The sequence below is a fragment of the Eubalaena glacialis genome, chromosome 13 (assembly GCF_028564815.1).
Source record: "Eubalaena glacialis isolate mEubGla1 chromosome 13, mEubGla1.1.hap2.+ XY, whole genome shotgun sequence".
Classification (NCBI taxonomy): Eukaryota; Metazoa; Chordata; class Mammalia; order Artiodactyla; family Balaenidae; genus Eubalaena; species Eubalaena glacialis.
Window position 1 is genome coordinate 67,142,044 of NC_083728.1, and position 12,283 is coordinate 67,154,326.

Consider the following 12,283-nt stretch of genomic DNA (forward strand, 5'->3'; position numbering starts at 1 on the left):
CCACTTAACTTCTAAGGACAATGCTGGGTTAGGCACTTGATTTAACCAGGTCTTTGAAGACCTCAACTGGCAAATGCAAATGATGAGACTTGAAAAAACAATGAGAATGTTTTGCCTTGGTTTCCTGAAGGCTGAATTAAACAGAACTTAAATACTCTGTTTTACTTTTTATTTGTTTTTTTTCTGGACTGAACCTAGAACTAAAGGGGATTTTTTCTCTCCCTTTTCAAAAGATACCAGGTGAGCCAGAAACAAACACGCATTTTCTAAAACCAGTGAACCATGGCATCAGAATTTTCTTCAAACCATACCTGAACCAAACTTACACTTCATACAGTTGGAGTCTCTCAGCTAAATTGGCCCCAGACATGGAGTTGTTTTACCCAATTTAGAGCCAATATGAAACAGGTCTCTCTCTCGGCTCTGTGGTTGTTATTGTTGTGGTTTTTATGGTCCCATTCTGTCTCTGCTTCTTTGCATCTTGGTGGCTGTCTCTCTTCATCCCTCTGTGTCTCTCTGTCTTTTGTCTTTCTGCTTTTTTCTTTCTTTCTGTCCTTCTCTGTCTGTGATCTTTCTTCCTCTCCCACTGCCTCCTTCTGAAATGCTCGTAATATAAGGACCCTGGAGCAGACAACCTGGGCTTGAAATCACCTCCTGTCTCTGGGCATCTGTCTCCTTATCTGTCAAACACGCTTAGAAGGGTACCCGGCATGTAATAAGCATGTTATAGTCAATCATTATTATTATCTCCCACATTTGTATAGCCAACTTCCCCAGGTAGTTTCTGGGACCAGCAAACATGGTGACATAGCAGATTGGAGAGAGAAGACTTTGGGAGAGAAAGACTTCATGGGTTGAGGGAAACAGAAGCTAGAGACCTAGCTTAGTTCTCTTGGCTGTGCAATTTCTCCTCACATCTTTTACAAGAAGCAATAGGAGATGTCCCAGAAGACTGTAGGGTTTGCACAGAGAATGTCATGATTCTCATAGCATTTTGGCTATTGAATCTACACTTCCTCTACCCTAACCTGTGAAATCTGTGAAAGCAAGAATTTTGAGGAGAGAAAGGGGAAGAGAGAGAAAACATGGAAAGGAACATAAGAGAGGAGAAAGAGGATGAGAATAGAAGAGAGAATGGAGAGAGAGTTAGTGAGAGAGAGAGAGAGAGTAAAAGGAAGAGAATATGAGAGGGAGAGGGAGGGAGATTCACTGAGGCCATAGACCAATGTTTTCTGCTAACTAGAGTAAACGAGACCAACCTGCATCCTTGGAAGAAAAGACGCTATGGCCCATATTATTGCTCCTTATCATACATTGCACTAAATGCAAACCTATTATCTGTTCAATTTCATTTTAGTACAATTCACTGTACTGCCACAGCCTCACTTTCCAGCTGAGGTGCCACTTTTGTAAGCAAAAGTCAAACTCCATACAGCAAAGCTTTGGCTTCTTAGCAACTGAAAGAAGTTAGGCTGAAGAAAAGAAAATAAAGCACATGGCATTGCAGAGTTAAAGAATAGAGATACTGATGCATTGCATTTGGAAGCAACAAACAAAAAACAACCCCCAACAAACCCACGCCATGCCATCTGCAATCAATATGCATCATTACATTTAATGAGATGGCTGGGTTCTGGGAGAGTTCCAAGCCAGTGGTTCTCAGCCTTCCCTGCGCAATGTAATCACCTGAGAGCTTTCAAAAGAAAAAAATCTCAGTGCCCAGGTTGTACCCCCAGACCAGTTAAATCGTAGGACCCAGGCATCAGTATTTTCAAAGCCCCCCAGGTGACTCTAGTGTGTAGCCAAAGTTAACAACCTCTGATCTTCGATAACCCAAAAAGCCAAGTTATAACGTTTCTAAACTCTGTAACCTGACTGCAGCAGGTAAGGTAGCATAAGAGATGACTGCACCTGTTGGGTAATTAAGGTAACATTTCAGGACTGTCAGGAGATTATGAAAAGTCCATCTGTTTTGGATAGGTGATGCGGTTTAATCAAATGATATTCTTTATGAGCAACTATCCTATTCCCTGACATTTGTTTTGCCCCCAGTGTTTGATGGCCCTTGTTTGCTGCTGTCTGTTCACGGCCATCTGCTGCCTGTGATTGTGAGGGAGAGGAGCATCGTGCAGCCAGGTGAGGTGTGTAGTGTTGTGGTTTTCCTGCCTCTTAGTCTCCTAGGAGTGAAGGAGTCTGTACCAGGGCATGACCCTGCCCCTGTGGCTCAAGCACTCATTATTTACCTGTTATGGGCTGAATTGTGTCCCTGGTCAAATTCATATGTTGGATTCCTAACCCCCAGTGCTTTAGAATGTGCCCTTTTTTTTTAAATTGAAGTATAGTTGATTTACAGTGTTGTGTTAGTTTCATGTGTACAGCGAAGAATATATATTCTCTTTCAGGTTCTTTTATAGGTATTACAAAATATTGAGTAGAATATGACCTTATTTAGAAATAGGGTCGTTGCAGATATAATTAGTTAAGATAAGGTCATACTGGAGTAGGATGGTTTCCTCATCCAGTGTGAGTGGTGTGTTACAAAAAGTGGAAATTTGGACACAGAGGCATGCACACGGGCAGTACATCACATGAAGCTGAAAGCAGAGATTGGAGTGATGCACCTACACAAGCCAAGGAACACCAAAGATTGCCACCAAACCTCTAGAAGCTAGAGAAGAGGCATGCGACAGGCTTCCCTCACAGCCTTCAGAAGGAACCAACCCTGCTGACACCATGATTTCTGACTTCTGGCTTCCAGAGCTGGGAGACAATACATTTCTGTTGTCTAAGCTACCCAGTTTGTGGTTCATTGTCACAGCAGTCCTGGCCAATGAAGACAGCACCCCAGCCTGGAAGAACCAATTCTGCCCATTGATGGGAACAAGTGGAGGGTTTCAGGCCTGGGAGAGGACAGGCCCTAAACTAATCAACTGCCCTCGTTCTAACCCTGATTCCAAACCAATCCCCATAATTGTTGCTCCCAACCCCCTCGTGCTCATGGTATCCACTGCCCCCAGCAGTCCGACTTCATAGGCATGTGACCTGTGCAGTGTCCGTGGCTTTTCATTGGCTGAGTCCTTGCCAGGAAAGAGAAAGGAATCTTTCTTCTTCTTGATGGGCTGTGCACTTAGAAGGCCTCCAGGCATGTTTTAATTCTCTGGTCTCGCCATCTTGAAATTCTGAATCATTTTCCTGGGCCCAGCATGTTCACTTTGCACTGGGCCCTGCAAATTCTGTAGCCAGTCCTGTTCCCAAGCCTCCCACTAATTTTCCTTCCTTCGATCAGATCCTATCTACTTCTTCATAGGGATTTCTCATTGTTTCTGGTCCAGTAATGTCCCTCTCTTTCTGTTTTCCAATGATGTTATGAAGGTTCCCTTTTAGTAATATTGTTTTGGTCATTTGCAGGGATTTGGGGCAGGAGGGGATGGCAGAAGGGGACGGTGTTGGACATCCACATTGAGTATTCCCATAGAACTCTCTTGTTTATTGTTAGTCCTATTAAGGACCACAGTTGAAGGAAGGGGCAACAGTTTATGAAAGACTGTGTGACTCTCTGGGAACAGGCAGGCCAGCTTCGGGATTCAGATGACTGAGTGGGACCAAGAATCACGGAGGGAGTGCTGTACCGCTCACAACCCTTGAAAGTGGTGGCTGTTCATATTAGCATAATGTTTTGCTCATCTGATCATTTTATTCACAGCTCTCCTTGAAACTCTGGCATGGGTTTCTATTATCCCTAGGATGACAAGTTGGGCTATTGTTCCCACTTCTTTCTTCCCTCCCTGAGTTAGAAATTAAACAACACTGCCCTTTACCATGGGCCTCTGCATTGCATCTGTCCCTCTGCGGGCAAAGGGAACCCCCTGCCACCTTCCCTGTCCCATTGATTTTGGACTGGCCAGGTGACCTGCCTTGACCAATGGAACTTGAATGGAACTGCCATTGTGCCAGTTCCCAGCTGAGACCCTAAGAAACATTACATGTTTCCTCTCACCTTGTTGCATATCTGCCATCTGCCATGAGAAACACATGCCTCATGTAGTCATTGGTCCAAAGAGAATGAGGAAACAGGTGGCGTCAACCCAATGCCCAGCCTAGATTCAAACCAGCTGATTCTAGTCAAACCCAGAAATGCCACTACCTCTCCAGAGACCCAAAAGCAAAACCGAAATGCTTGTTTTTATAGCCCAGTGAGTTTGGGAGGTTTTTGTTATGCAGAATTATGACAGCAAAAGCTGACTGATACATAAATAATGGGTTTGCAAGGCTTTTCCTCCCTCCTTATTTATCCAAGCTTATCCCCCCAGGCCCCAGCCCCTTCTCTCCGTTACATGCTCTGTTCTTTCATTCTTTAAATGTGCCATGTCTTGCTTGGCTTTGAGTCAGTAACACATTCTTTCCTTCCACCTCCCCACCCCTACCCCACTACCCTTTCACCTGGTTAACTCTTTCTCATCCTTTGGCTCTCAGTCTAAATTTCACTTCCACCAGTAAATCTTTGTATGATCAGGCCACCTAAGATGACTGTTCTCTTGCTCTCTGTACATCCCCTGCTTGACCAGCGTCTGCTTCCCCTGTGCCCTACTCACATGACTGACCTCCCTACATACTTACCCCCACCCCAGCTAGTGACTGTTCTGATCTTTAGGTCAGAACATTTCCACCATGATAGCTTATCAAAGTGGTGGAGAGGGGCGTGCCCCTCTGCCAGTTTCCCTGGTAAAGGATGAGCCAGCCTGACATCAATTTCCCCTATATCTGGTAACCTCCCGCCATGTCCTGCCCACCGTCTGCCGTACACAGTGGGGTGTCACTTCAGGACCTTGCTTCAGACATGTAAGATCCCTCCATCGGTTAAACCATTGATCTCTCTGTCACTGACTCTGAGCTCTTTCTTCAGTCCTGAATCTGGGCAAGTACAGGGCTTGCAGCCTGCTGGGTGCAGCCCAACAATCTTCCTTAAGGCTCAGAAGGAAATGCCAATGGCCCCTGTTATGTGCTCCTCTTGCACTGTGTGCTTCTCCTATTACAGCACTTGAAACAGTATATTGTCATCACTAGTTTGGTAGGAAAATATATTAAGACATTTGTGTTTCATTGTCACTGCTGTACAAGGGTGGGAACAAAGGAGAAATAGCCATGCTTTGCTTTCCATACTCCCTCCCCCCACCCCCCAACACTAATCCCAAGGAGTCTATAGGACACTTTCTTCCACATCATTTTAAAGCAAAATGAGAATCTGTTTTTTTTCTGCATCTTATGAGACCCTAAGCCATTCTGGCATCATCCCAGCAGGGAAATGGTGAGAGAGGAGCGTAGCTTTGGGGTCTAGCTGTGAGACAAGAGATTCCCCCAGAGCGAGGATGGATGGTGGGGACAGATGTTCGGCACAAGAACTTGGAGGTCTGGTGCACCAAAGAGGGGCTGGACCCCAACATCTAGGCTCCCGGTCAGCAAGAATGCCTGTTTCTTAGGTGCCGTGGAAACCACAGCAGGAACCTGAAGGCTTGCCCACTAGGGCACTCACAGAAACCAGGGGAGGCCAAGGGAAGGGTGGAGACACCTCTGTATTCATGTTCTACGCCTGCAAAACTACCACAAATCTAGGGGCTTAAAACAACACCCATTTATTATCTCACCATTTCTAGGGCTCAGGAGTATGGGCCAGGCATAGCTAAGTTTCCCGCTAAGAGTCTCCCAGGATGAAACCAAGGTCCTCTGTCAAGTTCCACGTTAAGAGACGGAGCTCTAGTAATGCCCGAGACTGAATTACTTGCCAACCAGACACGACTGGGACTTGAGACGTCACTTGATTTACAGAGGATAAATATCTTTGCTATTTCTTGCACCCTCACTTTTTTTTTTCTATAGTTTACTTTTTTTTTTGTTACTGAAGTAGAGTTGATTTGCAATATTGTGTTAGTTTCAGGTATACAGCAAAGTGATATATGTATTCTTTTTTCAGATTCTTTTCCATTATAGGTTATTACAAGATACTGAATACAGTTTCTTGTGCTATACAGTAAATCCTTGTTGTTTATCTATTTTATATATAATACTCACCTTTTGGTTTTAAATTCACATCTGCTACACTTTAAGCCTGTCTTTCCTGGGAGACCATGAACTCTTAGAAGTTGGGATGTTTCTGTTTTGCTCTATTGTTCAATCTCTGGAGCTTCACACAGTGCTTAGAACATACAGAGAAGGAATCAACACATTTGTCAAATGAGTTACTGTTAGGTGCTCACAAATGCTTACTTACTGCACGAAACTGGACCCGTTCTCATAAACACCATGGGCCTCAGGAAGACTGTTTTAGAGAGGAAGAAACCAGGTGTGGGAAGTTGAGGTAACAGGTTCAGGGTCACATAAATAGTAACAGCAGAGCTAGAACTTTTTCATTATATTCAGAAAAAAATATTCCTTTCTATTGGGAACATGGCTCTGAAATGTGACCCTGACACATCCTAAATCAAATGACTCATACTTTCTCTTCCATGATCAAGAGCGGGGGAAAGTGTAACAAAGTAGAAGCCTTTATAACATAGGATTTTATGTTGAGCCCTCAAATGCTAACATCTCATAGAAACTCAAACTCTGTGGTGCCTGGATTTTCCAAATGGATGACTCTCCTTTTATTAGGAGCACAAACCAAATCAACCCCAAGGGCTCACAGCAGAACCTGGTTTGTCTCAGACAGACTTGACTCTTCTTTCAGGGTTTCTGTTGCCTAAACAGGGTGGCTATTCAGCAAGCAGCAATATAGGGTATGGGTTCTATTTCTTATAAATCATGTACCACTCCATTGATTCTTTGTTTTAAAATTTTTTTAATGGAATTCTTTTTTTAAAATTTATTTATTTTATTGTATTTATTGTTTTTGGCTGCATTGGGTCTTCGTTGCTGCACGCAGGCTTTCTCTAGTTGCAGCAAGTGGGGGCTACTCTTCGTTGCAGCGCGTGGGCCTCTCATTGTGGTGGCTTCTCTTGTTGCGCAGCATGGGCTCTAGGCGCACAGGCTCAGTAGTTTATGGCTCGCATGGGCTTAGTTGTTCCACAGCATGTGGGATCTTCCCGGACCAGGGCTTGAACCCGTGTCCCCTGCATTGGCAGGCATATTCTTAACTACTACGCCACCAGGGAAACCCCAGTCCATTGATTCTTGCCTCAGGGGCTTTGCACGTGCTGTGATGGCTGCTTAGAAGGCTCTTCCACCTTACCATGGCTCGAGCCTTCTCATTCTTCAGTTCTTGACTTAAACATCAATCCTCAAAGGGGGTTTTCCTGGTACGCTGTCTGAGGGCATCCTGCATCCTCCCTCCTCATTTATCCCTATCATTATGTAGCACAGACAATTTTCATAATTTCCAATTATATATTAATTTTATGCGCTTGTCCATCCCTCACTAGACTGTAGGCTTCCCAAGGGCACCCAACAATGTGGTTTATTCACCAGTGTTAACTCAGCTCTAACACAGTGCCTGGACAATATTATATCTGCTAATTATTTGTTAAATCAATGAATGAATGAATAAATTAATGAATGGAGTTCACTGGGCCATTCAGCAAGTATCATTTAAGTACCAATTTTGTGCACCAGATACTGAGATTAAAGTCATACAAGACCCAGCTCCTTCCTTCTAGGTGCTCACAATCTAGTACAGAAACATGCACAGATATATCCGAAATGACCCAGGTTTCACCTGGCTTGACCACAAATGGAGCCAAATTAGCATAAACACTTAAACTGCAATGGCCCTTTGTCCCCAGCAAAGAACTACATGCCCTTCCCCTCCCCGGAGATCTCCCTTAGTTATTTCTGTGAGGCCCCAGCCATGCTTCACATGTGCTCCAGGACCAGCCCACTTATGTTCTCATCTCTAACATCCTGGTCAAGTTGCTACGTCACTCCTGGCTCTGTTGCCTCTGGTCCCTTCCAGGAATGTGGCTTTCTGGCCTTCCATTGGAGCTCCCCAATTCTTCAGTGCTGCCTGACAGTCCAGCTAGGTGTGGCCGTGGTTTTCCAGCACAGAAATGAGGAGGGTGCCTGTGTGCATCTGAAAGGCCTGGGAATCTGGTTAAAATTCAGGCTCTGACACAGCAGGTGTGGGCAGGCCCTGAGATTCTGCATTTCTGGGAAGCCTCCAGGTAATGCGGACTCTGCTGGTCCCTGGACCACACCTGGAGTAGTGACGACATAGAGGATATTTGCAGTGGGCCCAGGACATGCTCAACCCATACTATCATTTTCACACCTGTAAAGCAGGGGCAGTCATTTTGCCAACGCTTCGAAGTGTAGCAGACACTGTCAGTAACCTGCCCAAAGTTACTGACAGTAACAGGGGTTGTTTTTGCAACAATTAATTGTTAGGCATTTTCCAGTATGGGAAGGGTCGGGAGGGGCACAAGTTCTAAGGGAAACTCCTTTCTGTCTGTGGCATTTTTTTAGAAATTCAGACAGAGCCTTATAGGTAAGCACAGTTCCCCTTTTCCATAGGTGAAAACGTGAACTTAAATCTTTTTCTTGAATGTATTTTGAAAATCTGTTGTTTTACAAGTAATGACATTCATTGAGTAAATTTTGGGCATGTAGAGGTGTCAGAACTCACCTCTACATGCCCAGCTATGAACACTTGCTACTTTTTCAGCCCATGAGAGCAAGACTTGTCCTCATGAGAGGCAGGCCAGAAAAGCTGGAAAGTAAATGCCCCCTAGATCAATCTGCAACCAATGATGGACAGGAAACTGGGAAATAAATGCCCCATCTCCCTTGTTCCTCTGGTAGAATCTTTCTGGGGCGCTTATTTATATGGGCTCCCAGAGTTCCTCAGAGAACAAAGGCACAGCTACCCACATTAGTAACTTGCTTTCTTCTCTTCCCCATCTCATTCCCCTCTGCTCTCCTTCCCCAACCTGGTATGTCCAGCAACTACCTCCCAGGTAAACTCTTTACACTCAAATTCCTGATCCTGGGTTTGCTTCTGGAGGAAACCAAAGGCTTGTTTCCTTTTGGGGCTGTTCAACACAAAATGGAGACCACACTTGAAAATTCCCTAAACAGACAAAAATCATTTAGGCCAAACTAAATCTATCTTATTTCATGAACAGAAGTGAAACTTAACTTAGGTTGTATCTTGTAAATGCCTCTGATAATCAAAAGAAACTTAGGTTATCTTCCTAAAATTTGTACAAGATAATCGCGTTTTAAAATTTCTTGTTTTTAATTCACTTAAAAAAATTGAAGTATAGTTGATTTACAATGTTGTGTTAGTTTCAGGAGTACAGCAAAGTGATTCAGTTGTAAATATATATATATATATGTATATGTATATGTATGTATGTGTGTGTATATATATATATTCTTTTTCAGATTCTTTTCCATTATAGGTTATTACCTATAAGATATTGGATGTAGTTCCCTGTGCTATACAATAGATCCTTGTTGTTTATTTTATATATGGTAGTGTGTATCTGTTAATCCCAAATTCCTAATTTATCTTTCCCCTTGCCTTTCCCCTTTGGTAACCGTAAGTGTGTTTTCTATGTCTGTGAGTCTATTAAATTTATTTCTTTATTGAAATATATTTGACATATAACATTGTATAAGTTTAAGGTCTATGACATGTTAATTTGATGCATTTATATATCACAATAGTATGATTGTCATTGTAGATTTAGCCAACACCTCAATCACATCACATTATTATCATTTCTTTTTTGTGGTGGGAATAATTAAGTTCTAGTTTCTTAGCCATTTTGATGTCTGTCTTACAATATCATTATCTGTAATCACTATGCTGTGCATTAGATCTCCAGAACTTATTTATCTACTAGCTGCAAGTTTATACCCTTAAACCACATCTTTCCTACGGTGAGGGAATAAGATAATCACTTTTAACCAATTCCCTGCCATCTGGAAACCCCCACTGTAATAACCAATCACTGTAAAGGTTAAACAACTTCCTTGTTTTCACTTTATAAGCCATCCTGTAATATCATGCCCCTGAGCTTCATATCCGTTTTAAATTTGAAAGCTCCCCATTCACGAACTGTTCTTGTATGCACAATAAACTCTTACTAAATACTGTTTATTGATTTGGTCATTTTAATTTTGCTATTTCTGGATTTTGACAGGGCAAATCATCATAACATAAAATAACTATTTTTTCTTTTCAGAAAGACCGAGTATGATCATGGGGCAGTGGGCACATTCAGACACCACCCACTGAGTCTAGCAGGAGGGGTTCAGCCACAGCCCTCCTTGCCTTCCCAATGGCATCATCTCCAATAAGGGAGACAGTTGATGCTAGGGTCCCCACAATGCTGACTCGATCAGATGACAAGTGAAAAATTCATCCCAACCATCCTCACTCCATGTCTAAACACATCAGCTTGCCTGTTTCCATTTCATGCAGATCACATGACCCCAAATGGCCAGCTGTTGAAGGACACAGCCTAGAAGGCACTGGATGTCCACTGTCCAGAGCAGCAAGGGGGCCCTCTCTTCTTGACATTGATTTCCTTCAACCCCGTGGAAGAAAGAAACTCTTTGTATTTGAGAACCAAATGAAGAAAGTGCTGGTGAACCACACAGATTTAACCAACCTCTCTTAACAGGTAAGCTGATGATTCTCCAATGTAAGCCTACGTTCACGTCATTTTGGGAGTGCACTAAAATGCATATTTCCAGGCCCAGACCTAGACAGTTGACCACACTTTGGGGAACACTGCTATAAGTTGTCAGAGTAATGAATGTCCTGCTGGATCTTCCAAGGTTTAAAGAGAATTTATTGGGTGCCTATGCTCCAGTTACTCTTCTGAGCTCTTTACCTGCATTCACTTCTTTAATCTTCTTAATGACCTTATGAGTTAGATATAGTTATCAGCTTCATTTTACAGATAAGAAAACTATCACACAAAGCTTCAGGAACTTGCCAGAGGTCACACAGTTAGACACAGAGGAGCCAGGATTCAAACTGCCAGCCTGGCTCCAGAGCCATACTCTTCCCACCATGCTGGAGCCAAAAGACTGAGCAGGGCTCACATGTGCTACCTCTAGACCCTATAAAGACTGTGTTAGGGACTGGATGTCTGTGCCCCCTACAAACTTATATGTTGAGGCCCTCAGCCCCAATGTGACTGTATTTGGAGATAAGGCCTGTGAGGAGGTGATAAATGAGGTCATAGGGGTGGGTTCTTAATCCGATAGAGCTGGTGCCCTTATAAGAAGATGAAGAGACACTAGAGATCTCCCTCCCCACCAGGTGAGGACACAGCAAGAAGACTGCCAACTGCAATTCAGGAAGAGAGCCCTCAACAGAAACTGAATTGGCCAGTACCTTGATTTTGGACTTGCCAGTTTCCAGAACTGTGAGTAAATAAATTTCTGTTGTTTAAGCCATGATTTTTTTGTTCTATCAGTCCAGGCAGACTAATACAGACTGATCCATAGTGCTGCATGGGGATTTCTTGATTCCCCTTTCAAAACTTACCTGTCCTATGTCCATTCTCTCACATCCTTGGTATGTGACCAGAAATAAGCTAGAAATAAATTCGAACTGCCTTTCAGGGCCTAATTTTTTTTTTAACATCTTTATTGGAGTATAATTGCTTCACAATGGTGTTAGTTTCTGCTTTATAACAAAGTGAATCAGCTATACACATACATATATCCCCATATCTCCTCCCTCTTGCGTCTCCCTCCCACCCTTCCAATCCCACCCCTCTAGGTGGTCACAAAGCACCGAGCTGATCTCCCTGTGCTATGCGGCTGCTTCCCACTAAAAAATATGGAATGCGTCACGAATTTGCGTGTCATCCTTGCGCAGCGGCCATGCTAATCCTCTCTGTATCCTTCCAATTTTAGTATATGTGCTGCCGAAGCGAACACCTCTGTAATATTTTTATCCTACATGTTCAGGCTGCATACTCTGTCTTCATATGACAATAATTTGATAAAAATACTTTCTATAGGGAAAATAAATAATTCTAACTTTTTTCTAGCATGGTTGATGAAAAATTAATACGGCTCTTGATGGTTTAGAAAATTTACTTTCAGTTCCACAACTCATTATTAGTAATGACATGTAAATTTTTAGGATTATCACTAAATTTGGGAAAAGCTCTAATGAGTTTGTTTAATATATGAGTTGTATGCTTTAGAAGAATTTCCCATAGACTAGCTTCTGACTCCATATACTTCAAACTTAATTTCTCCTCTGTTACCTGCATTTCTTCTGTCCCCATTGCAATACCACCTCTGGCCCTGCTGTTTTGGATCA

At 43.1% G+C, this 12,283-nt stretch overlaps 1 non-coding gene across 1 annotated transcript; it reads right to left on the minus strand.

The window, feature by feature from the left end:
- Positions 1-11,785: 11,785 nt before the first annotated feature.
- On the minus strand, positions 11,786-11,892 carry LOC133104591 (U6 spliceosomal RNA). Its single transcript, XR_009703652.1, has one exon. It is a non-coding gene; the product is annotated as a U6 spliceosomal RNA (small nuclear RNA).
- Positions 11,893-12,283: the final 391 nt, after the last annotated feature.